The 26652-nt window shown below is 45.1% G+C and overlaps 1 protein-coding gene across 1 annotated transcript in view; it reads left to right on the top strand.

Moving 5' to 3' along the window:
• Nucleotides 1-26652, top strand: part of adamtsl3 (ADAMTS-like 3) — a 605457-nt gene that overhangs the window by 402912 nt on the left and 175893 nt on the right. The window lies entirely within an intron of this gene.

The following is a 26652-nucleotide window of genomic DNA, read 5'->3' on the forward strand; positions in this document are numbered from 1 at the left end:
GCAAATTAGTTAGCTGGATCCAAAACTGAGTTGGCGATAGAAAAGAAAATATAATGGAATTTGGGCACAGGGCAGTGATTAGGTGTTGAGTTGGGGTTTTGAGTGGGGGGTTTGGGAAGGCTCTAACTCAAATCTCCTCCTGTTTCAACTGTTCGAAATGGTCTGAGTGAGAATACTGCCGGTAATCATCATAAACCACTCATCATAATGCACTCATAATGCATCATAATGCACTCACAGGGATGCGTTGGTTAGAGGCACGGACAGGCGATTCTGTGGGAGCGAACGGGACTCCAGGATGGTAGTCTGCCTACCTGGTGCTGGGGTAATGGATGTCTCCAAGCGGATAGGAGGCATCTTAAAAGGGGAAGATAAAGAAACGGATGTCATTGTACACATTGGTGCAAATGACGTAGATAGGAAGAGCAGGGGGATCCTACGAGAGCAATTCAGGGAGTTGGGAAATAGACTAAAAAGTAGGGCCTCCAGGGTGGCCATCTCTGGGCTGCTCCCAATGCCTCGTGCCAGTGTGGCTAAGAATAGGGAGTTAGTACAATTGAATGCTTGGCTAAAGGACTGGTCCAGGAGGGAGGGCTTCATTTTCCTAGATCAATGGGAAGTTTTCAGGAGAGGATGGCACCTGTACAAGAAGGACGGGTCACAACCAAGTTGGAAGGACACGAATATCCTGGCTGGGATTTTTGTTAGTGCAGTTCGGGGGGGTTTAAACTAGTATGGCAGGGGGGTGGGGATCAAAATATTAGGTCTACAAGTGTAGAGGCTGGGGACGAGCTTGGGGCTGGGACAAGTCTGGCAAAGAAGAAGAGCACTCTGGGGGGGGATGACCTCACTGGGCCTGGAGGTCTGGAGTGCTTATACTTCAATGCAAGGAGCGTAGCAGGTAAGACAGACGAACTTAGGGCCTTAATGCTCACGAGGAATTTGGATGTGGTTGCGGTGACAGAGACTTGGTTGAAAGAGGGAGAGGACTGGCAGCTGAATATTCCGGGGTACAAGTGTTTTAGGCGAGACAGAGGAGGGGCCAAAGAGGTGGGGGAGTAGCAGTATTAGTTGGAGAGCATATTACAGCGGTGCAGAGGGAGGACAATTCAGAGGGGTCATGTAACGAGTCACTCTGGGTGGAGCTTAGAAACAGGAAGGGCGCAGTCACTATGTTGGGGGTATACTACAGGCCCCCCAACAGCCCAAGGGAAGTGGAAGAATGGATATGTCAGGAGATACTGGATAGGTGCAGGAAAAATAGGGTTGTTGTAGTGGGAGACTTCAATTTCCCTGGTATAGACTGGAAATCGCTGAGAGCTGGGACTCTGAATGGGGAGGAATTTGTAAAATGCGTACAGGAGGGTTCTTTGGAACAATATGTAGATAGCCTGACTAGAGAGGGGGCCATACTGGACCTAGTACTGGGGAATGAGCCCGGTCAGGTCTTCAAAGTTTCGGTAGGGGAACATGTGGCAAATAGTGACCACAATTCTGTTAGCTTTAGGATAATGATGGAAAAGGATGAGTGGTGTCCCAAGGGTAAGGTGTTGGATTGGGGGAAGGCTAACTTTAGTGGGATTAGGCAGAAATTGGCAGCTCTTGATTGGGAGAGGCTGTTTGAGGGTAAATCCACATCTGGCATGTGGGAGTCTTTTAAGGAACAGTTGTTAGGGCTGCAGGACAGGCATGTGCCTGTAAAAAAGGATAGGAAGGGTAGGATTCGAGAACCGTGGATAACCAGGGAAATTGAGGGACTGGTCAAAAAGAAAAGAGAGGCATATGTTAGGTCCAGGCAGCTAAAAACGGAGGGAGCTCTGGAGGAGTACAAAGAAAGTAGGAAAGAACTCAAATGGGGAATTAGAAGGGCAAAAAGCGGTCACGAAATGTCCTTGGCAGACAGGATTAAGGAGAATCCCAAGGCATTTTATTCATACGTTAGGAACAAAAGGGTTGTCAGGGAAAAAATCGGACCTCTCAGGGACAAAAGTGGGGAATTATGCTTAGAGCCCAAAGAAGTAGGGGAGATCCTAAATGAATACTTTGTGTCGGTATTCACAAAGGAGAGGGATGTGTTGACTGGGAGTGTCTCGGAGGAGAGTGTTGAACCGTTGGAGAAAATCTCCATTACAAGGGAGGAAGTGTTAGGTTTGTTAGAGAATATAAAGACTGACAAATCCCCAGGGCCTGATGGAATCTATCCAAGGCTGCTCAGGGAGACGAGAGATGAAATCGCTGGGCCTCTGACGCAAATCTTTGTCTCGTCACTGGACACAGGTGAGGTCCCAGAGGATTGGAGGATAGCTAATGTGGTCCCGTTATATAAGAAGGGTAGGAAAGATAACCCGGGTAATTATAGGCCGGTGAGCTTGACGTCCGTGGTGGGGAAGTTGTTGGAGAAGATTCTTAGAGATAGGATGTATGCGCATTTAGAAAGGAATAAACTCATTAACGATAGTCAGCATGGTTTTGTGAGAGGGAGGTCATGCCTCACTAACCTGGTGGAGTTGTTTGAAGAAGTGACTAGAATGGTTGACGAGGGAAGGGCGTGGATGTCGTCTATATGGACTTTAGTAAAGCGTTTGACAAAGTCCCTCATGGTAGGCTGGTGCAAAAGGTTGGATCTCATGGGATAAAGGGGGAGGTGGCTAGATGGGTGGAGAACTGGCTTGGTCACACAAGACAGAGGTAGTGGAAGGGTCTTTTTCCGGCTGGAGGCCTGTGACTAGTGGTGTTCCGCAGGGCTCTGTATTGGGACCTCTGCTGTTCGTGATTTATATAAACGATCTGGAAGAAGGTGTAACTGGGGTGATCAGTAAGTTTGCGGACGACACAAAATTGGCAGGACTTGCAGATAGTGAGGAGCATTGTCAGAAGCTACAGAAGGATATAGATAGGCTGGAAATTTGGGCAAAGAAATGGCAGATGGAGTTCAATCCTGATAAATGCGAAGTGATGCATTTTGGTAGAAATAATGTAGGGAGGAGCTATACGATAAATGGCAGAACCATAAAGGGTGTAGGTACGCAGAGGGACCTGGGTGTGCAAGTCCACAGATCCTTGAAGGTGACGTCACAGGTGGAGAAGGTGGTGAAGAAGGCATATGGCATGCTTGCCTTTATAGGACGGGGCATAGAGTATAAAAGTTGGGGTCTGATGTTGCAGATGTATAGAACATTGGTTCGGCCGCATTTGGAATACTGTGTCCAGTTCTGGTAAGAAGTTTAACAACACCAGGTTAAAGTCCAACAGGTTTATTTGGTAGCAAAAGCCACACAAGCTTTCGGAGCTCTAAGCCCCTTCTTGAAGAAGGGGCTTAGAGCTCCGAAAGCTTGTGTGGCTTTTGCTACCAAATAAACCTGTTGGACTTTAACCTGGTGTTGTTAAACTTCTTACTGTCTTACTGTGTTTACCCCAGCCCAACGCCGGCATCTCCACATCCAGTTCTGGTCGCCACACTACCAGAAGGACGTGGAGGCTTTGGAGAGAGTACAGAGGAGGTTTAGCAGGATGTTGCCTGGTATGGAGGGGCTTAGTTATGAGGAGAGATTGGGTAAACTGGGGTTCCTCCCTGGAAAGACGGAGGATGAGGGGAGACTTAATAGAGGTGTATAAAATTATGAAAGGCATAGATAGGGTGAATGGTGGGAAGCTTTTCCCCAGGTCGGTGGTGACGTTCACGAGGGGTCATAGGTTCAAGGTGAAGGGGGGGAGGTTTAACACAGATATCAGAAGGACATATTTTACACAGAGGGTGGTGGGGGCCTGGAATGCGCTGCCAGGCAAGGTGGTGGAGGTGGACACACTGGGAACGTTTAAGACTTATCGAGATAGCCACATGAACGGAGTGGGAATGGAGGGATACAAAAGAATGGTCTAGTTTGGACCAGGGAGCGGCACGGGCTTGGAGGGCCGAAGGGCCTGTTCCTGTTCTGTATTGTTCTTTGTTCTCTGTTCTAACCCTGGAACGCCTAGATAACAAAGACACCTATGTCAGATTCCTATTTATTGACTACAGCTCAGCCTTCAACACCATTATTCCCACAAAACTCATCTCCAAACTCCGTGGCCTGGTACTCGGCACTTCCCTCTGTGACTGAATCCTGAACTTCCTAACCCACAGACCACAATCAGTAAGGATAGGCAACAAAACCTCATCCACGATCATCCTCAACACCAGTGCCCCTCAAGACTGTGTTCTCAACCCCCAACTATACTCCTTATACACCTATGACTGTGTGGCCAAATTCCCCTCCAATCCGATTTTCAAGTTTGCTGACGACACCACCATAGTGGGTCGGATCTCAAACAATGACGATACAGAGTACAGGAATGAGATAGAGAATCTGGTGAACTGGTGCGGCAACAATAATCTCTCCCTCAATGTCAACAAAACGAAGGAAATTGTCTTCGACTTCATGAAGGGTAGAGGAGAACATGCCCTTGTCTACATCAACGGGGATGAAGTAGAAAGGGTTGAGAGCTTCAAGTATTTAGGTGTCCAGATCACCACAACCTGTCCTGGTCCCTCTATGCTGACACTATAGTTAAGAAAGCCCACCAACACCTCTACTTTCTCAGAAGACGAAGGAAATTTGGCATGTCCGCTACGACTCTCACCAACAGATGCACCATGGAAAGAATTTTTTCTGGTTGTATCACAGCTTGTTATGGCTCCTGCTCTACCCAAGATTGCAAGAAACTACAAAAGGTTGTGAATGTCGCCCAATCCATCACGCAAACCAGCCTCCCATCCATTGACTCTGTCTACACTTCCTGCTGCCTCGGCAAAGCAGCCAGCATAATTAAGGACCCCATGCACCCCGGACGTTCTCTCTTCCACCTTCCGTCAGGAAAAAGACACAAAAGTCTGAGGTCAGGTACCAACCGACTCGAGAACAGCTTCTTCCCTGCTGCTGTCAGACTTTTGAATGGACCTATCTCTCATTAAGTTGATCTTTCTCTACACCCTAGCTATGACTGGAACACTACATTCTCGTTTCTTTCTCGTTTCTGAATGGAGGGCTGTGACAAGTGGTGTTCCTCAGGGATCAGTGCTGAGACCTTTACTGTTTGTAATATATATAAATGATTTGGAGGAAAATGTAACTGGATTGATTAGTAAGTTTGCGGATGACACAAAGGTTGGTGGATTTGCGGATAGCGATGAGGACCATCAGAGAATACAGCAGGATATAGATCAGTTGGAGACTTGGGCGGAGAGATGGCAGATGGAGTTTAATCCGGACAAATGTGAGGCAATGCATTTTGGAAGGTCTAATACAGATAGGAAATATACAGTAAATGGCAGAACCCTTAGGAGGGTTCTGGGTGTACAGGTACACAGGTCACTGAAAGTGGCAATGCAGGTGGAGAAGTAGTCAAGAAGGCATACAGCATGCTTGCTTTCATCGGCCAGGGTATTGAGTTTAAAAATTGGCAAGTCATGTTGCAGCTTTATAGAACCTTAGTTAGGCCGCACTTGGAATATAGTGTTCAATTCTGGTCGCCACACTACCAGAAGGATGAGGAGGCTTTGGAGAGGGTCCAGAAAAGATTTACCAGGATGTTGCCAGGTATGGAGGGCATTAGGTATGAGGAGAGATTGGAGAAACTTGATTTGTTCACACTGGAGCGACTGAGGTTGAGGGGAGACCTGATAGAAGTCTACAAGATTGAGAGGCATGGACAGAGTGGATAGTCAGCAGCTTTTTCCCAGGGTGGAAGAGTCAATTTCTAGGGGACATAGGTTTAAGGTGCGAGGGGCAAGGTTTAAAGGAGATGTACGAGGTAGATTTTTTACACAGAGAGTAGTGGGTGCCTGGAACTCGTTGCCGGGGGAAGTAGTGGAAATGGATACGGTAGTGACATTTAAGGGGCGTCTTGACAAGTACATGAATAGGATGGGAATAGAGGGATATGGTCCCCGGAAGGGTAGGGGGTTTTAGTTAAGTCGGGCAGCATGGTCGGTGCAGGCTTGGAGGGCCGAAGGGCCTGTTCCTGTGCTGTAATCTTCTTGTTCTTTGTTCTATGAACGGTATGCTCTGTCTATATAGCATGCAAGAAACAATACTTTTCATTGTATGCTAATACATGTGACCCCATGCACCACAACCCCAGATCACCACAACCTGCAAGTTGACTGTTTCAGTTAATTGGCATTCAAAAATGTCTGGACCAATGAAGCAGATTGAAGGAAGAATCCTAGAATAATGCTAATGCAATCTCATGTACACTGGAATGGAAAACAACAAATTTCCACCCACTGCTGTTAAGGTGGAGAAGGAAATTGTGCGTAATCGGCTTGTAGCACTGTTTGCCTGTAACGTAAAAGGTCTTGAGTATATGATCATAGAATCATAGAATCTCTACAGTGCAGAAGGAGACCATTCGACCCATCGAACCTGCACTGACCAAGCCCTATCCCTGTAACACCACGTATTTACCCTGCTAATACCCCTGACACTAAGGGGCAATTTAGCATGGCCAGTCAACCTAACCCACACATCTTTGGATTGTAGGAGGAAACTGGAGCACCCAGAGAAAACCCACGCAGACACGGGCAGAAAGTGCAAATTCCACGCAGAGAATCACCCAAGGCCGGAATCGAACTCCTCTCCCTGGTGCTGAGAGGCAGCAGTGCTAACCACTGTGCCACCATGCCACCCTAAATCTAGGCTGATAGTTCAAAGTAACACGACAGAAGTGCTGCATTGTCAGATGAGACTTTAAACTTAGACCCCATCGACCTGTTCAGTGGACATAAAAGATCATTAGAGATTGAGTTACTAGGCCAACATTCCTCCCTCAACAACATTATCAAAAACAAATTAACTTGTCATTTTCCTACATTGTTGTTGTAGGACATTTTCTGCCAATTGACTGTTTCCCTACATAACAGAAATTATACTTCAAAAGTATCAAATGTTTTAGGATATCGCAAGGGCATCAACAGGTTCTTTTTTTCTCAACCATTCATCAAAAACTTGATCGAGTTGTTGTCACAAGAAAGAATCAAACCCAGCTCCCAGACACTACACATCAGAAGTTGCTGTCCTCAGATAGAGCAATCTTGAGGACATATTTGGAATTTTGTGTACAATGTTCGACATCTGACTTTCAGGAAGGGTTCCGAATAGAATGACCAACTTGAGACCAGGGCTTTTCATTTTAAATAAAAATACTTTTTATTTTGTCCAAGCTAAAATAAAAGACTCAAAACATTGAGGTTCCTTTCATTGGAGGAACGAAAGTTGAAGGGAAATGTAATCCAAGTCATTGAACTGCTGAGAGGAAGCGATGACATGGACAAAAGTAGGTTTTTTAAAAATTCCACTGTAAACACAGAATTCGCATTAACAAGCTTGAGATTTAGGATTGCGAGAAATAGTATTCCCCAGTTATGTTGTGAATGTGTGAATCGAATTGTCAGTAAATACAGGTTAGCATTGCATACATCCTTCAGAAAGGAGTTGATTATATATCGCGTTCAATATTGAAGTGGATGTTATTGAGGGAGGTAGGCACTGTGTAGTCAAATACGCCACGGAACACATTGTTCTGTACTGTCCATAGCTGATGCAGTGCACCAGAAGGGAATATTGGAGTAAAAAATGTAAAATGGATAATGTCCACCGAGACCAGCAAGCTGAAGCCGCATTTTGAAGTGTAATTTTCTTTATTCATTCATGGGACGTGGGCGTCGCTGGGGTTGGCCAGTATTTATTGCCCATCCCTAGTTGCCTTTGAGAAGGTGGTGGTGAGCTGCCTTCTTGAATCGCTGCAGTCCATGTTCTGTGGGTTGACCCACAATGCCGTTAGGGAGGGAATTCCAGGATTTTGACCCAGCGACTGCGAAGGAACGGCGATATATTTCCAAGTCAGGATGGTGACTGGCTTGGAGGGGAACTTGCAGGTGGTGGTATTCCATGTATTTGCTTCCCTTGTGCTTCTGGATGGAAGATGACAAATCAAAAATGATTCCTTTAGAAACCACATTCAGTGCCATCATTGCTGACTCTTCCATTGCCACAATCCATAATAATTGTATTCCTCCTGCATGATACTAAAGCAGGCTGGCAGTTAAAGGAGCTGTTTTGGACTAAGTGTGAGCAACATTAGGAGAATCTTGGAATGATGATTGACCGGGGCAGCGTTGGAGGTAGCTATAAGGCGAAGGGGATAAAAAGATAAACTCTTAAACAAAGAATACTCTTTAGTTCAACCAACTTGTTACTTTGGATGCCTATTTTCCCTCGTAAACCAGCCAAAAAAGTTCAAAATAGCTCACTCTCTTGAATATGTTACATAAAGTTACAGTTGGCTAAGTTGGTGGCTCAAATGCTGTCTCAGGGTTCCTGTGCCTGAACTAACCAATCAAGCTTGGCCTCTGTGATATGATTAGATCTGCTTTATGGTGTTGCAGCTATATAATGCACTTTGCCAACTTTCCGATGAAGTAATATGGTTAAAGAGTAAAACTTGTGCTTGCTTCACTGCATGCTGTTATACTTTTGGGTTATTACACTAGAGAGGGTCCAACTCCTGTAAGTGAATCCAGCATCCATTAAAATTTAGTGTGTTCACATTGATACTCAATAGCCAGGTAAATCTAGCAAGATTGGCTTGTTCATACATTTTGTGTCAGTTATACAATTTCCTCGAGTTTGATAGGCAGAAAAATGTTGGACTGGCTACTTTTAACATTGCCACTTTAAAAAAAGATTCAATTTTGGTCCTCAAATTGTCTGCCAGCTATTTGAGTTAAATATTTCTATGTTTGCAAGCACTGGAATGGAGGTCTCAATTTGTGTGTGTAGGGGGGGGGGGGGGGGGCGGGGTGGTCCTGCAAGTTGAATGAGTCTTGGCTGAAGAGCTTCATCCCTAGCAATTGTTGAAACACACATCAAACATGATCTTTTAAAAATTAACTTCTCCAATGCTACAATTCCACGCTAAAAGGTTAGATTGCAACAAGTAAATGTCATTAGGTGTGTACTTTAGCAGAACCGAACAAATGAAAAGCTACAGTAAGAAAATGAAACACAATTGTCTTATCCCAAGTCAGATTTCTGTGAAATCACAGAATCCTACAGTGCAGAAGGAGGCCATTCAACCCATCGAGTCTGCACCGACCACAATCCCACCCAGACCCTATCCCCATAACCCCATACATTTACCTTAGCTAGTCCCCCTGACACTAAGAGGCAACTTAGCATGGCCAAACCACCTAACCCGCACATCTTTGGGCTGTGGGAGGAAACCCACGCAGACTTGGGGAGACCGTGCAAAACTAATGCACTTGTGATCTTGTTACACTCAAAATGTCTTTTAAATTTCTGGTATAAACATGTTTTAATTTGTCTTGCTGAATACTAATGAAATATAAATTGGATATATAGTACTTGAAGCACATTCAATGAATAGCTTTGTTGTCATAATATTGTTATAATGCGAACTTGCAACTTTGAGTTTTCATTCGTGGTATCTGCACATGGACATGGTAAGAAATTGGTTCTTGTTCCTTATCATGTGCGCGATGGAAAAAAGTTCAGATAATCTTCATTTCCCTTGCCATCAAGGCCTCTGGTCCCAATATTTCATGCACGCAACCACGTGGCATTGAAAAATATTTTCCGGTAGCCATCTCTCTTGCCCGATTAATAATTATTTTTTCATACTTTCTAACACCTACTTTCTTTTTTCTCATCGTTTTATTCTGTGAAGATACTGCGCCTTTAAGAAATGTATTTTTATCATGTTTCTTGCGAGGGGTATATTTAAAATTCAGCTCTGTTTTACACGGTGTCAATTTGTCTGGGCAACAGGCAGCTCAAATGTTGAGAATACAGGATAATGACTGAGTTTAGCTAATGGTGTGTTTGTCTAAACAGAGTTAATGCATTTGTGTTCACTCATGTTTCCTTTGGGGTTTCAGAGTAGTGTTTTAGTTACGTTGATTGACAAGAGTTGTGAGCTAATGGGAGGAGTTAAGCTTGTTTCTTTTTTATTTTAAAACAATGGTCTTGAAAGAAGCAAGAGGTGACTTTCTGTCTGTCCCTCTCTGGAGGCTGCTGTTTGGGGCTGTCAGAAGACAGGTCTCTCTCTGTCTTTCTCCAGAGGTGTTCAAAAGGCTCCAGGACTGTTAACAAGTACCAGCACATAAGCCTGTGTGTTGCTAACTGATTTTGATGAGGGGTTTTAAGTTTGTAAGAGGAATATTGCTTGAATTGGAACTGATAGGGATAGGTTAGTCATTAAGTATTGTATCTTGTCATGTTTAATTATTGTTCAATTGGTAAATGTTAAGCTAATTCATTTGTTATAGTTAAACTGATAAAGGCTTCCTAGTGTGTCAACAGAATCACATCTGGAGTGAAACAATTTATCTTCACAGTGTCAAAATAGCAAATAGTTGGGGTCTAGTCTAACTTCATAATGTACCTTGGGATTTCTGATCTCGCACTCTAACAATTCCCCCTCAATTTTCAGTCTGCTACTCTGTAGATATGAACATCTTCCACTCTATGAGGACTGAGCTGCAAACTTGCTCCCCGCTCTGCTTTTCCCCCTTTCTATACATTTCTCATTATCTGTATCCTGTCTTATTGTATGTTCCCCATTATTTTTTTGCCTTTATGTGTCTGTTTATTTTCCTTTCCTCTCACCTCATGGCAGTCTGGAGTGTGACTTGAGGCTCTGACCCTCAGCCAAATAAAAGATGGTACCTCTCCTTGGACCTGAAGGAGTGGGGAGAGCTGACCTTCCTGGGATAAAATGCATTGGCTCTGGCTTGAAGGTTATATCTGTCACCTTCATTTGAATGTTGGCAAATAGAAGCTTGAGAAGGCCATTTGCTCCTTTGAGCCAGCCCCACTATTCAACAAGATCATGACTGATCCTCAACTATAACTCCACCTTCTCACACTATCCCCTATCCCTTTGACTCCTTAGTATCCAAAAGGCAATCGCTTTCTGTCCTGATGTGCATTTTGGGTTATTAGCCAGAATTAGCACGAGCTTTGACTTTAAGCTGCTAGAATTCTGTGTTAGATGGCTTTGGGCCTGGGCTGAATGGGAAAGAAAGAGATTGGGGGCATGTGGGTGATTCAGGGTGACTAGGATAGGAATGAGACCCTGGGGCGATTCAGGATTTGGGAAGCAGACCCTGGCGAGAGGGATGCAACGCAACTGGGGCCATCATTTATTATGTTAACAGAAAAGGCTGGAAAATCTCAGCAAGTTTGATGGCATCGGAGGAGAGAGAACAGAGCCAATGTTTTGAGTCTGGATGATTGTCAGAGCTGAAGACGAAGGGTGATCCAGACTTGAAACGTTGGCTCTATTCTCTCTCCACACATGCTGTCAGACCGACTGAGATTTTGCAATATTTCGCGTTTTTGTTTCAGATTCCAGCATCCGCAGTATTTTGCTTTTTTCTTAGTATTTGTTATGTTAATGTTGATTGATCGCATAAAGGATGCATGAAAAGACATTGGTTCCATGAGGGTTATACAACCACACTTGGTTTGAAATTGTTAAAGTACAGCAAGGTGGTGGGGAACTCCAGGACCAGAGAATATAGTCTCAGAGTAAGGGGGTCACCCATTTAACACAGAGATGAGGAGGACCACCTTCTCTCAGTGGGTAATGAATCTGTGGAACTCTTTACCACAAAGGGCTGTAAAGGATAGGTCGTTAAGTGTGCTGAGATAGACAGATTTTTAATCAATAAGGGAATTAATGATTATGGGGGTAAGACGGGAAAGTGGAGTTGAGGACTAGCGCATCAGATCAGTCATGACTCATTGAACGGCAGAGCAGACTCAATGGGCCGAATGGCCTACTTCTCCTCCTATGTGTTATGGTCGACTTGAAGCAAGTTTTGGTGAAACAAAGGGAGCAGTGAGCTCTCTGAACATCTTGAAACGCGATATACCCTTCCGCAGAAACCAAGGACAGGTGGAATTTCACAGTCACTTACTTTCCAACCAAAATTGACACGGTAACAGAAATGTTTTTTGAACAATCAAAAGATAATGTGCCAGTGTAGGAGAATAGCACATTTCAAATATATTCAGGCAGACTATAATTTGAACTGAAGTGAATTCTCAAATTCCAGACACTGATCATTTCGTTTGGCAGCTTCAACAAACATAATACATGCATAAGAATGATGACTGCATTCTCTGGACTCCGTTCAAAGTTTCCTGTAATTCTGTTCTCAATATACCTGAATAGTTGACCTCACAGAGCAGCCAAGGCTTGGCTTTGTTGGAAAATTGTTGTACCCAAAGGCAAGTCTTGATTACATTTTTCAATATGCCCACAATATAGAAAAACAAATTGGCCTCGGTATCCCTCTCTTTGTTTGGCACGGGTTCAGGAAAGACTCAACATGCCTGAAGCATGTTGCAACTGCGTTGCCTGTCACAGCCTCAGAGTACCTAGATTTGGTGGGTTAGGTCATTTTCATGATCTGGTCACGTCCCTGGCGCCAGGCCTGTTCCCAGGTTAAGGCTCCTCACCTTAAAAAGGTGCAGCAATGGCTGAGTGGATTTGTTTTTAACAATTATGAGATACTAGTTAGCAACATTGGACTGCATATGAGAATTTAAGATGCAGCAATAAATTAGGGAACATTACAGCAGAGAAGTCAGTGGTGCAGTGGTATTATCATCGGACCAGTAATCCAGAGATCCAGGGTATTTCTCTAGGGACCTGGGTTCGAGTTCCACCATGGCAGATGGTGAAATTTGAATTCAATTAAAATTTGGAATTAAATGTCTATTGATGATCATGAAACCATTGTTGTTTGTCGTTAAAAACCCATCTGATTCACTAATGTCCTTTAAGGTAGAAAATCTGCCGTCCTGACATGGTCTGGCCTATATGTGGCTTAGTGTCCTCTTAAATGCTCTCTGAAATGGCCTGGCGGGGCAATCAGGGATGGGCAGTTAATGCTGGTCCACATCCTATGAAGGATTTTTAAAAAGCCTTTGCCTTTTTTCCAAGTGGTACTCCATATTTTTCAAGCAATGAACTGATCAACTTCCCTCTTTAAATACATGCTGCCAGATGCAACGTTTTCGGAAGGCAGGCCACAAAGGCCAATATTTCAAAACTCAACCAGCTCATTTAGTGGTGGTGCTATTGAGTCACTCTTGATGACGTCTTCTACCCTCAGAATGTATTCTGTGCCACCCTCACTGCTCCTCCCAAGTGTTATTGAACCTGGAGGAGTTTGAGATAGAATCATATGCCGGAAATCTACCGCCCCGTCCGCCATGGGAATTGGAGCGGGCGAGGGGCGGACAATGGAAAAGTCTGTTGACCTCGGTCTCAGGTCGAGTGAGGCCGTAAGATGAAGCCCATAGAATCCTGCAGCGCAAAGGGGCACCATTCTGCCCACTGACTCTCCGACAGAGCACCTTACCCAGGCCCAACCCCCGCCCTATCTCCGTAACCCCACATATTTACCCCACTAATTCCCTTAACCTACACATCTTGCTACACTAAGGGGCAATTTTAGCATGGCCAATCTACCTAACCTGCACATCTTTGGAGTGTGGGAGGAAACCAGAGTGGCTAGATGGAACCCATGTAGACACGGGGAGAATGTGCAAACTCCACACAGACAGTGTGAAGCAGCAGTGCTAACCACTGTGCCACCGTGCTGATCCAACAACTGGGAGAGGGTTTCAGCGGAGGGTTTGCATGCCTTTGTATCCTTTGTGTGTTTCTGGTCCAATAAAGTTAATCGTAAATTGAGCTCTGAATACACAAGCATGAGTTGTATCAAATATCTTCATATGGTCTGTAAATTAAGTGTTTGTTAAGTTAAACCCATTCTTCTCCCCTTTGAGTTACATACTCGTGAAGACAGAGGCGAAACAGTTAATAAATAACTATCTTCAAGAGTATTAAATGTTACTTAATGGAAATTGTAATTTTTTTATTAGCGATGCAGAAACATGTATTGTCGTCTACTTGGAACGGCCCTCAGATATTAATTCTACAAAGGTTGCGGTCCATATTTAGAAGTTGCACTGTGCCAGAACCTGAGCTGTATTTTAAACCATGTACATGGCTCTGACAGCACACTTCAACATTGCCAGCGCCACACTGCTTCAGTGCATAGCCTCTACTAACAGTGAAACTGCTGAATTAACACCCAGTTATCAGGGATTATTCCAACCTCCACCTCTAGAAGCAGCAAGTGCATTGGGAGACACGGGGAGGTTGGGGGGGAGGTTGGGGGTGGCGGGGGGGGGGGGGGGTGGAGTTGGGTGTTGGCTGGAAGCAGGAAACATCAGCCCATCTCCCTCTTTGTGGCCGATTTACATTCGGAGCCCTCACAATGCACAGCCAAGAGAGGCTCAGGGCATCGCAACCTCTCTCAGGGAAACCTTGCAATCGGACAGCATGTTGATTCCTTCCACGTGGGAATCAATCAGGGTGGAGTGGGAGGTTTGGTGTCGCATACTTGAAACCCAGCACAAACACAATGTCTCAGTATTGTCGTGCCAACTCACACTGCCAACATTCACAATGGAGAAAATAACAGCCCCAGACCTCAAATTGTGCCCTTCACTTCTTTGTTAATGGGTACAAAAATGTAACCAGAACAAAATGATGGATAGTATTCAAAGAATTGCGTCTGAAAGCATTGGACAGGGTCACTTTAGCCACAGTTGTTGAGTGGATATAGTGTTACATTTCACTCAGTAGCGTTGCTGTGGTACTCTCTGGATGATGTTTGGAATTAGTGTTTGCCAGTCTAAGGGCCAAACATTAATGTTTGGGCAAGTCATAGAATCAGAAAATCCTACAGTGCGGATTTCCAACTGCATTGACATCCTGGCTTTCACTGACACTTAAATCATAGAATCCCTAGTGTAGAAAGAGGCCATTCAGCCCATCGAGCCTACACTGACCACAATCCCACCCAGGCCCTATGCCCACAACCCTACTTATTTACCCTACTAATCCCCTGACACTAAGAGGCAATTTAGCATGGCCAATCAACCTAGCATGCACATCTTTGGACTGTGGGAGGAAACCGGAACACCCGGAGGAAACCCATGCAGACACGGGGAGAACATGCAAACTCCAGACAGATAGTGACCCAAGCCGGGAATTGAACCTGGGTCCCTGGCGCTGTGAGGCAGCAGTGCTGACCACTGTGCCACCGTGCCTAGCCAGGAGGTCTCACTAAATAGTGTATCTATGTCTGTGAGCCATGTGTCACAGGTGTTCCAAGATGTATAAATTAGGTGGATTGGGGAGTAAATGCATTGATTTACGGGAATAGGGCAAGGCATGGGCCTGGGCAAGATGTTCTGTTGGAGAGTCAGTGCAGACTCGATGGGCTGAATGGCCCCTTTCTGCACGAGGGATTCTATGATTTAAGTGTCAGTGAAAGCCAGGATGTCAATGCAGTTGGAAATGGCGTTGGAAATGACAGAGGCCTTAATTGTGAGTGAAGGGAACATCGAGGGGCACTATTGTGGGTGAGGTGAACATGAAGGGAAGTGGGTTGGTGATATGAGCTCCCACTGGGTGAGTTGGCTAAACAGGTTGATAAGAGGGCAAGCTGAGGTTGCGGTTCACAAGGAGGCAGCAACAAATACCTTGATGGGGCTTTTGGAGAATGTCAAGAGAAGCATGGGAGATAGATCCTGGAGAACACAGTTTAGTGTACGGCTGCACAAGCAGTAACTCAGGTTTAGTGGATGATTCCTTGGCACGGGGTTTTTCCATTGGCATTCTAAGACGACCTCTACCCCTGTTTTGGCTGCAGGAGGTCCACCAACACCACCACTCTGGCTTGGCATGAGGTGGCAGAGGCAGTCAGTGCCAATGCCCCACAGACGAGGTCAGCCATCCAGTGCAGGAAGAGGATGAATGATCTCATCCGTTCCACAAGGGTAAGTCAACCAGGCCATCACTCAACTGCCACAGTGCCATTTGCAGGATGACACTCCACAGGGATCCCACTCGCTGGCATCTCAAGGGACATCACCACTCTCTCTCTCACACAAGCTTTCACATCTCCATCTGTCCTCGTATCTTGTGCAGCTCACGCCTCATCCTGTCCACGGCTTCACTCAGCATCCACACAAGGCAGACATCATTATTATCAGACTTGGCAAGCGTTCACATCACAATTTCTCCAGCTATCTTTATGCAGGAGAAGCTTGAGCACAGTTGGAGGGAGAGGCCCCAGACTGGAGGGTGTGGGGGGGTGGGGCTGACATTAAGGCCCTCACAGACAATGAACAGAGCAGTTGAGCTGGGAGCAGTGGACGTGGACCATTCCTGCCATAATGGAGACGTTGGTGGCAATCACCCAAGCGAGGACCCTGCCCCAGTTCATTCCTCAGACAACCATACTCTGTCATGCACTAATCATCTCAGCTTTCTTTCATAAGCACCTCTACCAAGTGCCCAGCGTCCTCAGCCATCCAGGACCTCATCCTGAGCTCAAATGAGAAAGCTGAGGACAACACCCTTGAAGACCCGTCACCCTGCTCACCCACGCGCTCCACCAGCGCAGGGGGACACATTGCAGTGAGACCTCATTCTAGAACTAACTCGGGGTCATGATCTGGTGAGCACAGCACGTAACTCAACCTAAAGCAGGCAGAGGCAGGGATATCTGGGATATCCGGCACTTGGAGGACTGTTGGAGGCCAGGATTGTGAGGAGTCTGATTCAGATAATGAGTGTGTGGATTCAGCCCTTCCTCAGCTGCTGGAGCTGCAGTGACAATCGCAGCAAAAGCAAGAAGGGATGTCAGCAGCATTCTTCAGATTGTAACGGATGATGGAGGAGTCTGTCCACTTCTGCCTCAGGTGATAGTGCTGGCATGCCAATGCACTGAGGTCAACATTAATAGGATGATACCACCATGGCGACCTAGGTCCAGGAGATCAGTCCTGCACTGCTACAGCAGCAGTACTCCCTCGCTGAAGCCTTTGGTGGCATCCATCATGGCTATGCAAGAAGAGGTGGGCACCTAGATTGCACTGCAGCTGCCCCGTCTTCTGGAAGAGTAAACCAGGGTCCTCAGGCATCTATAGGGAGGATGACCAGCAGGTGGACACCCTGAGGCCATCCACCCAGGTGACTCAGTGTCCAGCTAATCCAAATCTCCTCTTCCTGTGACCCCATCAGAATCAGCTCCACAGGCTGAGGAGGGTACACCTGCCCCACGGCAAGATACGCAAAGCAGGCCGGGACCCTCCAGGCCTTGGGCCTCCAGAGGACACCCGCCAAGGTCATCACTGGCAGCAGGGTGTAGCAGTCAGCAGGCTGCCTCCACCTCCACTGTGGATGTCGGGCTAGCACCAAGGCGTAGTGGTAGGGTTCGGAAGATTAAACAATGTTAGAATCACATCGTTGGCATGGGTGTTTCATATGTATGTATCTTCCACAAGTGTAAATAGACTCCCACCCATTTCATATCACCTCTTGTGTATGCCTCTTTATGATCAGCTGTGTTGGTGTCAGTCATGTGTGATACCATGCCCCTCGCTCCACATATCACCCACCTCGCTCTCATGTGCCTCTGATCAATTTTGTAGCTTCCAACTAACTACACCATGCGCCCTTTCCCAACCTGATTCTGGCATCAGTTGTACCTCATCCTTAAAGTAAAGCGTATTTCTGGAAGGGAGCTCATTTTCTTGCTTTGCTGGGCCGTGTAATGTTAGATATTGGCTGTGTAAGATTGAGACACACGTGTACAGCTGTATCCTTGTTGAAAGTGAAGGCTTGGTGAGCAAGCAAAGATATTCTATCACATGGAAAAGGTTCATACGTACCGGAACTCCATGTTCTCTGTCATCCAGCAAGGTTTTCATTCAAGGAGTTGAAAATCACAGCCCATGTGTGGTCCTGACTGCTTTGATCATTATCCACTCGACATCTGATAAACTCACCGATAAGTGTGACCATCTTCCCAGCTCAACGTACTTGAGCTGTTATCCTCACAGCCACATTATTATCATGACGTTCCATGCTCGCAGACCAGCTACACATTTATAGAGTGGAAGCGTTTTGCCGGGGAGCTTTGATAGCCACATGAGTACAGCCTATGCCACCCTGCATGTGTGGGAACCCGGAAATCGCAGCAAAGCCCAGTGTACTGGCTCTGACGAAGGGTCATCCAGACTCAAAACGTTGGTTCTATTCTCTCTCCACAGATGCTGTCTGACCTGCTGAGATTTTGCAGCATTTCCTGTTTCTGTCAATGTACTGGTGTCCTGGCTGGATTGGTCTCTGCCAAAGTTAGCATAGTTGTGAACCTTGCCAAAAACAACATCTGTAACCTCCTGGATACATTTGTGTGTGGAAGTTATCTTTAAAGAGATGCTCATGTCCCCTGGTGACTGCATGAAATCAAATTCCAAAGAAATGCACCAATTATTAATAGAGGATTGGGTCACTCCAGAATTGAAGGGTTGGGGAAAATTCACCACTTGTAAAGTCAGAGATATACAGCATGGCAACAGGCCCTTCGGCCCAACTTGTCCATGCTGGCCAGGTTTCCTAAACTGAACTAGTCCCATTGATCTGCGTTTGGCCCATATCCCTCTAAACCTTTCCCATCCATGTACCGGTCCAAATGTCCTTTAAATGTTGTAATGTTAATGTTGGGTTTCCTCCCACAGTCCAAAAGACTGCTTGTTAGGTGAATTGGTCATGCAAAATTCTCCCTCACTGTACCCGAACAGGCGCCGGAGTGTGGCAACTAGAGGATTTTCACAGTAACTTTGTTGTAGTGTTAATGTGAGCCTACTTTTGACAATAATAAATAAACTTTAAAACTTTAAACTTTAATTGCGCCTATCTCTATCACCACCTCTGGATGGGAGAGAGTTGACAAGGAGATAAAGGGGGAGGCTTGTAAAATAGGAAAGGTTTTGTGGGGCAGGCTGTACCATTTTTAAAAGGCCACATGAACTAAATCACTATTAATTCAGCTGATGAAGGACTTTGATCATGTTTCAAATCAGTTTGGCTATTTTTACAGGTTTAATGCCAAGCCAATCTGCAATTTCCTTTTGAGTAAATATAGATTTAAATAGACAGAAATCCCTGTGGCATTTTCAGTTGCCTCCACAATGTCGGTGCTATGTACACATGGATAATTTATGTGCCACAAAATACAATAAAAACATTTACAATCTTGAACTGAAGACAAAACATTGCAATACTGCAGTTTAATGCTGTTTAAGATACTTGATTTCAGCTTTTCTGCGTGAAATAGGATTAGGTTGTAACAATGCCCAGTCCTTTAGGCAGTAGGCATAATTAATGGGAAAAATTGGGAACAAAGTCAATATTAGTCCGCATGTAACTTAGCAGCAGGAATCTGCAGGGCTGTATGACATAATTTTCATGGCTAAGAAAAGTGGTACTTTTCCAAGGCCCTGGGAACCACAGATCAGATCATCACTTCATCAGCATAAATCTGCATTATACCAATGGTCAGGGTAAAGGTCGGTCATAGAACTGTCCAGCTACCATATCTGTCCGTCACATAGCAACCAGTTGAGTGAAGAGTCTTTGATTTTGATTATCATAATTTTTTTAATCCCTAATGGCGGCTTGGTGGCACAGTGGTTAGCACTGCTGCCTCACAGCATCAGGGACCCGGGTTTGATTCCCGGCTCGGGTCACTGTGCAGAGTCTACACGTTCTCCCCGTGTCTGCGTGGGTTTCCTCCGGGTGCTCCGGTTTCCCCTCCCAGTCCGAAAGACTTGCGGGTTAGGTGCATTGGCCATGATAAATTCTCCCTCAGTGTACCCGAACAGGAGTGTGGCGACTAGGGGATTTTAACAGTAACTTCATTGCAGTGTTAATGTAAGCCTACTTGTGACACTAATAAATAAACTTTAAAACTGATATATCTTATGCTGATTCTAACTTGGAAATCAAACAAAAGATTTTGAACAAGTGTCAAACTGAAACTCTCTCTTCAATGTCTTGGTTTGAATTTCCTCACAATGCTGATTGCAGGAAGTTTCATTCTTGTACATTGGTTTGGTATACCTCTTGGGACTTAACCACAAAATAAATCCTATCTTCAGTCTCTCTTCATCCAATCTTGTATTTTCTATATTATCAGTTTGGGCATCACTTGCAATTTCCAACAGAACTCTCACAAGGTGAATTTGAAAGCTATTGTTTACCAGAAGGTTCTTCCTTTGATATTGGTGAATTCAAAACCAATAGTTAGCAAAAGGAAAACAGAGTTGCAACAAATTTTCAACAACATGCTAAACGACACTACCACATTGACAATAGGAAAGGTAACAAAACAAAAGATCATGTTGAAGTTGTACAAGATATTGGTAAGGCCACACTTGGAATACTGTGTACATTTCTGGTCACCCTATTATAGAGAGGATATTATTAAACTAGAAAGGGTGCAAAAAAGATTTACTAGGATGCTACCGAGACTTGATGGTTTAAGTTATAAGGAGAGGCTGGATAGACTGAGATTTTTTCCCTGGAGCGTAGGAGGCTTAGGGATAATGTTTTGAGATCCATAAAATAATGAGGAGCATAGATGAGGTAGATAGTCAATATATTTTCCCAAAGGTAGGGAAGTCTAAAACTAGAGGGCATAGACTTAAGGTGAGAGTGGAGAGATACAAAAAGGTCTAGGGGGCAATTTTTTTCTCTCTCATGGTGGTGAGTGTCTGGTACAAGCTGCCAGAGGAGGTAGTAGAGGCAGGAACAATTTTGTCTTTTATAAAGCATTAAATCAGTTACATGGGTAAGATGGGTATAGAGAGATATGGGCCAAATGGGGCAATTGGGACTAGCTTAGTGGTAAAAACTGGGCGGCATGGACAAGTTGGGCTGAAGGGCCTGTTTCCATGCTGTAAACCTCTATCACTCTATAATTCAGCGCTACACAAAATAAACCAGGCATGAGATTGGGGCATTACAAAGATATAAAAACAAATGGAGTGATAAATGACAGTATATGAAGGAGGACATCAAGAAAATCAAGAACATGTTTCTGATTACGAATGGGTTGTGAGAGGAGATTCAGGGCTGTTTAATCCCCCTCCTGTCCATAACTATGATATAAATGAAGAAAGGTTTATCCATAGAGTATCATACTTTAAAGATCGTCATAACACAAAGGTCACCATAGCCAAATAAGACAAAAGAAAGAATTATTGGCTCTATGAAGAATGGCCAAGCTCTCCAACCATTATCTGTTAAACAATGTTGACTGGGTGAAATCTAGTTTGTTAAGGTGGGAAAAATGACCAATTGGCTGGAAAATCAAACGGTCAACATTTCCATCTCTTGCACAATTAGAGAATTGTGTATCAGTCAACAGCAGAAAACTAATCAAACAATTTAGTCACCATTTTTCTTCTGAAATGGTTTGTAAATTCTGTACAATCCTGCAGACATCTGCCAACCAGCTAGAGGCTTTCACATGTTAAACTGGATGTTGTTGCCTGTGTCCCCCCCACCTCCTCCCTCCCCCCCTTAATATTCTGCACCGTCTTCAGATTCAAGTGAATACAGCAATCATTATCGTTACTTAAGTAATAAAAACAAGGAACCTGCACCAGAATTCAACCATAAAACCATCATTACAAATATCCTGTGCTTACATTTGGGAACATAACACCAGTAGGAAATTGCATTAGCAGCAATACTAGGACAGTTCTGCATGAATAAGTTCCAGTAAACTTTCATTCCTGTTTTTAAATTGACATCTAAACTTACAACTTTGCATTAACTCTCCTGACAACATCAAGCTCTCCTTTACCAAGTATAAATCAAGCAATGTTGCAGAGTGGTATTAAATAGAAACTAACATATACATCTGCCATGATGTAAGTATACATCGAGGAGGAAAACTTTAGGTTGAACTCCGGATTGAAGTATGTGTGTGGAGGTGAGAGGCAGCATGTTGGAAGCCAAGAGAACGATGCCCCTCGTGTGAAACTCCAGTCTGAAGAGAGAATGAGATGGAAGGAATGTGATTCTAAATTGAATATCGGAGGCTGGGTAGGAATTTATTGACTTGTTCAAATCAATCGGTTAGATACGAGTTAAATGTAAAAATGCAAAGAAAAATGGGTTGGCGCTAAAAGCTGTTACACAATTTCCGTACAGCAAAATTCTGTATTGTTCAGTCTTATGATTTATGGTATTATGTAATGTAAGAACATAAGGAATTGGAGCAGGAGGAGGCCGTTTGGCCCCTTGAGCCTTCTCCATTGTTCACTAAGCTCCTGGCTAATGTGATTGTGGCTTCAATTCTACTTTCCTGTCACCTCTGTTCGCCCTCCCCACCCTGGCTCCCCACATTAAGCCCTGACTCTCCAGTAAATCAAAAATCTGTCTAATTGAGTCTTAAATATATTCAACGTCCCACTGCTCTCTGTGCAAGAGATTTCCAAACACGAATGGCCCTCTGGGAGAAGAAATTCCTCCTCGCCTCCATCTTATTCTGAAACTGTGCCGCCTAGCTCCAGGTCCCCCTCATAAAGGGAGACTATCCTCTCAGCCTCGACCCTCTTAAACCCGCTCAGAATCTTCCAACCCCTTCAGCCCAAAACCAGCCTGCGGAACCTTCCCTGAAATACCTCCAATGCAAGTACATCCTTCCTTAAACAAAGGGACAAAGATGGTGCTCAGTGCTCCAAGTCTGTACAATTGTAACACGATTTCATGGAATCCCCACAGTGCCAAAGGTGGTTATTTATTTTATTTGTTAGTGTCACAAGTCAGCTTACATTAACACTGTAATGAAATTACTGTGAAAACCCCCTTGTTGCCACACTCCTGTTCGGGTACACTGAGGGAAAATTTAGCATGACCAATCCACCTAACCGGCCCGTCTTTAGGACTGTGGGAGGAAACCAGGGTCCCCGGAGGACACAGACACGGGGAGAACGTGCAGACTGCGCACTGACATTCACCCATTCACAGAGATTGCGCTGACAACAATCCCACCCATGCCCTATCCCTGTAACTCCACGTATTTATCCTGCTAGTTCCCCTGACACTAAGGGTCAATCTAGCAGAGCCAATCAACCTTGCCTTCAGATCTTTGGAGTGTGGGAGGAAACCAGAGCACACGGAGGAAGTCCACGCAGACATGGAGAGAATGTGCAAACTCTACAGCATTGACCCGAGGCTAGAATGGAACCGAGTCCCTGGTGCTGTGAGGCAGCAGTGATAACCGCTGTGCCACCGTCCTTTTCCTCCATCCCAATTTGCAGTAAGGGCCAATATTCCATTGCATTCCTAATTGTTTCCTGTGATTTTTTTACTCAGGCATCCGGGTCACTTTATTCCCCCGTTCCTACCGTTCCTACCGTTCTCTATGAGGGTGGTAGTGGAAGGGTCTTTTTCCGGCTGGAGGCCTGTGACTAGTGGTGTTCCGCAGGGCTCTGTATTGGGACCTCTGCTGTTTGTGATTTATATAAATGATCTGGAAGAAGGTGTAACTGGGGTGATCAGTAAGTTTGCGGACGACACAAAATTGGCAGGACTTGCAGATAGTGAGGAGCATTGTCAGAAGCTATAGAAGGATATAGATAGGCTGGAAATTTGGGCAAAGAAATGGCAGATGGAGTTCAATCCTGATAAATGTGAAGTGATGCATTTTGGTAGAAATAATGTAGGGAGGAGCTATATGATAAATGGCAGAACCATAAAGGGTGTAGATACGCAGAGGGACCTGGGTGTGCAAGTCCACAGATCCTTGAAAGTGACGTCACAGGTGGAGAAGGTGGTGAAGAAGGCATATGGCATGCTTGCCTTTATAGGACGGGGCATAGAGTATAAAAGTTGGGGTCTGATGTTGCAGATGTATAGAACGTTGGTTCGGCCGCATTTGGAATACTGTGTCCAGTTCTGGTCGCCACACTACCAGAAGGACGTGGAGGCTTTGGAGAGAGTACAGAGAAGGTTTACCAGGATGTTACCTGGTATGGAGGGGCTTAGTTATGAGGAGAGATTGGGTAAACTGGGGTTGTTCTCCCTGGAAAGACGGAGGATGAGGGGAGACTTAATAGAGGTGTATAAAATTATGAAAGGCATAGATAGGGTGAACGGTGGGAAGCTTTTCCCCAGGTCGGTGGTGACGTTCACGAGGGGTCATAGGTTCAAGGTGAAGGGGGGGAGGTTTAACACAGATATCAGGCGGACATATTTTACACAGAGGGTGGTGGGGGCCTGGAATGCGTTGCCAGGCAAGGTGGTGGAGGCGGACACACTGGGAACGTTTAAGACTTATCTAGATAGCCATATGAACGGAGTGGGAATGGAGGGATACAAAAGAATGGTCTAGTTTGGACCAGGGAGCGGCGCGGGCTTGGAGGGCTGAAGGGCCTGTTCCTGTGCTGTATTGTTCTTTGTTCTTTGTTCCGCGGCATTCTGCAGTCTCTCTCCATTTAAATAATACTTTGTTTTTCTGTTCATCCTAACAAAGTGGATAACTCACATTTTCCCACATTGTACTCCATCTGCCAACTTTTTCCCACCCACTTAAATTATCCATAAGACTATCCATACCCCTTTTTAGGATCTTTGTATCCTCCTCACAACTCGGTTTCCTATCCTTGTAGCATCAGCAAATTTGTCGTCAGAATGCAGTCTGTCCCTTCATCAAAGTTTTTAATGTGGTTTGTAAATCATTGAGTTTGCATTTAAAAGAATAATTTGCCCACAAGGGTTTCACAAAAGTCTGGAAATCGCTGCTACTCCCTCACTGTTACCCATCTGCACATTAATACCACACATACTGTGTGAGGAGCGGGGGGGAATGGACCTACCTCGCACTAAGTTGATCTTTCTCTACACCCTAGCTATGACTGTAACACTAGACTCTGCACTCTCTCCTTTCCTTCTCTATGAACGGTATGCTTTGTCCATATAGCGCGCAAGAAACAATAGTTTTCACTGTATGCTAATACATGTGACAATAATAAATCACATCAAAGGGGGAAGTACCCGGTTGTGAGGGCATCTTCCTGCACAGGTGGTCTGTTTGCTCCTGGGACCGTCATCCATGGGCCACAGTGTGCCCAATCAGGAGGGGCATCAGCCCATAGAGAGGCTGCCAGGCTTTATCGCCATCCCAGCTGGTTTTATTCTGCCCACCAATTCCCACCCATCCCATCCAAGCCCATCCCAACAGCTCAACACCTTCCAGCCCACACAGGAGGGGAGTGTAAAATACCACCCACAGTGACTCTGGTCACAGGGTGTTGCCAAAACACGAACCATTCATACAAGCCATTGTATCATGTTTAGTGGCCCAGATACTTGCAGATGAAATTCTCCCTATGTCTGGATGGGTTTCCTCCGGGTACTCCAGTTTCCTCCCACACTCCAAAGATGTACTGGTTAGGTTGGTTGGCAATGCTAAATTGCCCCTTAGTGTCAGCGGGATTAGCAGGGTAGATACGTGGGGTTATGGGGATAGGGCCTGAGTGGGATTGTTATCAGTGCAGGCTCGATGGGCTGAATGGCCTCCTTCTGCACTGTAGGGATTCAGTGACTCAATGAAGCATCAATCACCCCTGTATATTTTGGAAATTTCGCAGTCACATGAAATTGGACAGCCGTGTTATGATTCCACTGCAGTTCATTGGGAACGCATTAGTCAACTGTTCCATACATTCTTGGACCGCAAACTGGTTAATTTTACTGATGTTCCATGCTCTCACTTGGAAGGAGCTGGAAGCTTAAAAATATCGAGCCAGTCACATGGACAGCAATTGGCAGTGATATTTAAAGTTGGCTGCAAGTCTACTCGATGCAAATGGCATGGTTCTGTAACTGCATCCTGGCCGGGCCTGATCCTCCGGAGACTGCGCTGTCCTTGGATCAGCAAACACAATGGGTCACCTCACTAATTGGTGCAAACTGGTGCCATTGATATCCCTCACCGCCTTTCTCTGCTCCTCTTTATGGTATTCTGTTCAATCAAGTGACCAAGATCAATTTTTATATTCTGTGGATACACTGGCTGGAATTTTCCAGTCTCGCATGCCCCAGCAAGAATGGAGAACTTGGCGCTCAGCCAAATCTCCATTCACAACAGCGGGACTGGATAATCGTAGCCGCGGGCAAAATCAGAGAATTCTGACCACTATCTGCAAAAATGGATTGACTCTGAAGCTTCTGACCCCAACACGTGGAAAGCATGCCTGAACTTAATAAAAACAGGAAGTGCTGGAAACACTCAGCATGTCAGGTAGCATCTGTGGAGCAAAACAGGTCGAAGCCTGACCAGAGGAATATTTCCAGTATTTTCAGTTTTTATTTCCAATTTCCCACTTCGACTATGTTTTAGTTTTGTGTCTGAGCTGTAATACCTATACATTGCGTTGCAAAGAGATTAGTGCATCATATGGGCAGCTCAAAACATCAATGGGCCAAGACTGAGCACAGAAGAGGTTTACCAGGATGTTGCCTGGTCTGGAGGATATTAGCTATGAGGAGAGGTTGGATAAACTCGGTTTGTTCTCACTGGAATGACGGAGGTTGAGGGGCAACCTGATAGAGGCTTACAAGATTATGAGTGGCATGGACAGAATGGATAGTTAGATGCTCTTTCCTAGGGTAGAAAAGCCAAGTACTAGGGGACAT

Source organism: Mustelus asterias, chromosome 24, assembly GCF_964213995.1.
Source record: "Mustelus asterias chromosome 24, sMusAst1.hap1.1, whole genome shotgun sequence".
NCBI lineage: Eukaryota > Metazoa > Chordata > Chondrichthyes > Carcharhiniformes > Triakidae > Mustelus > Mustelus asterias.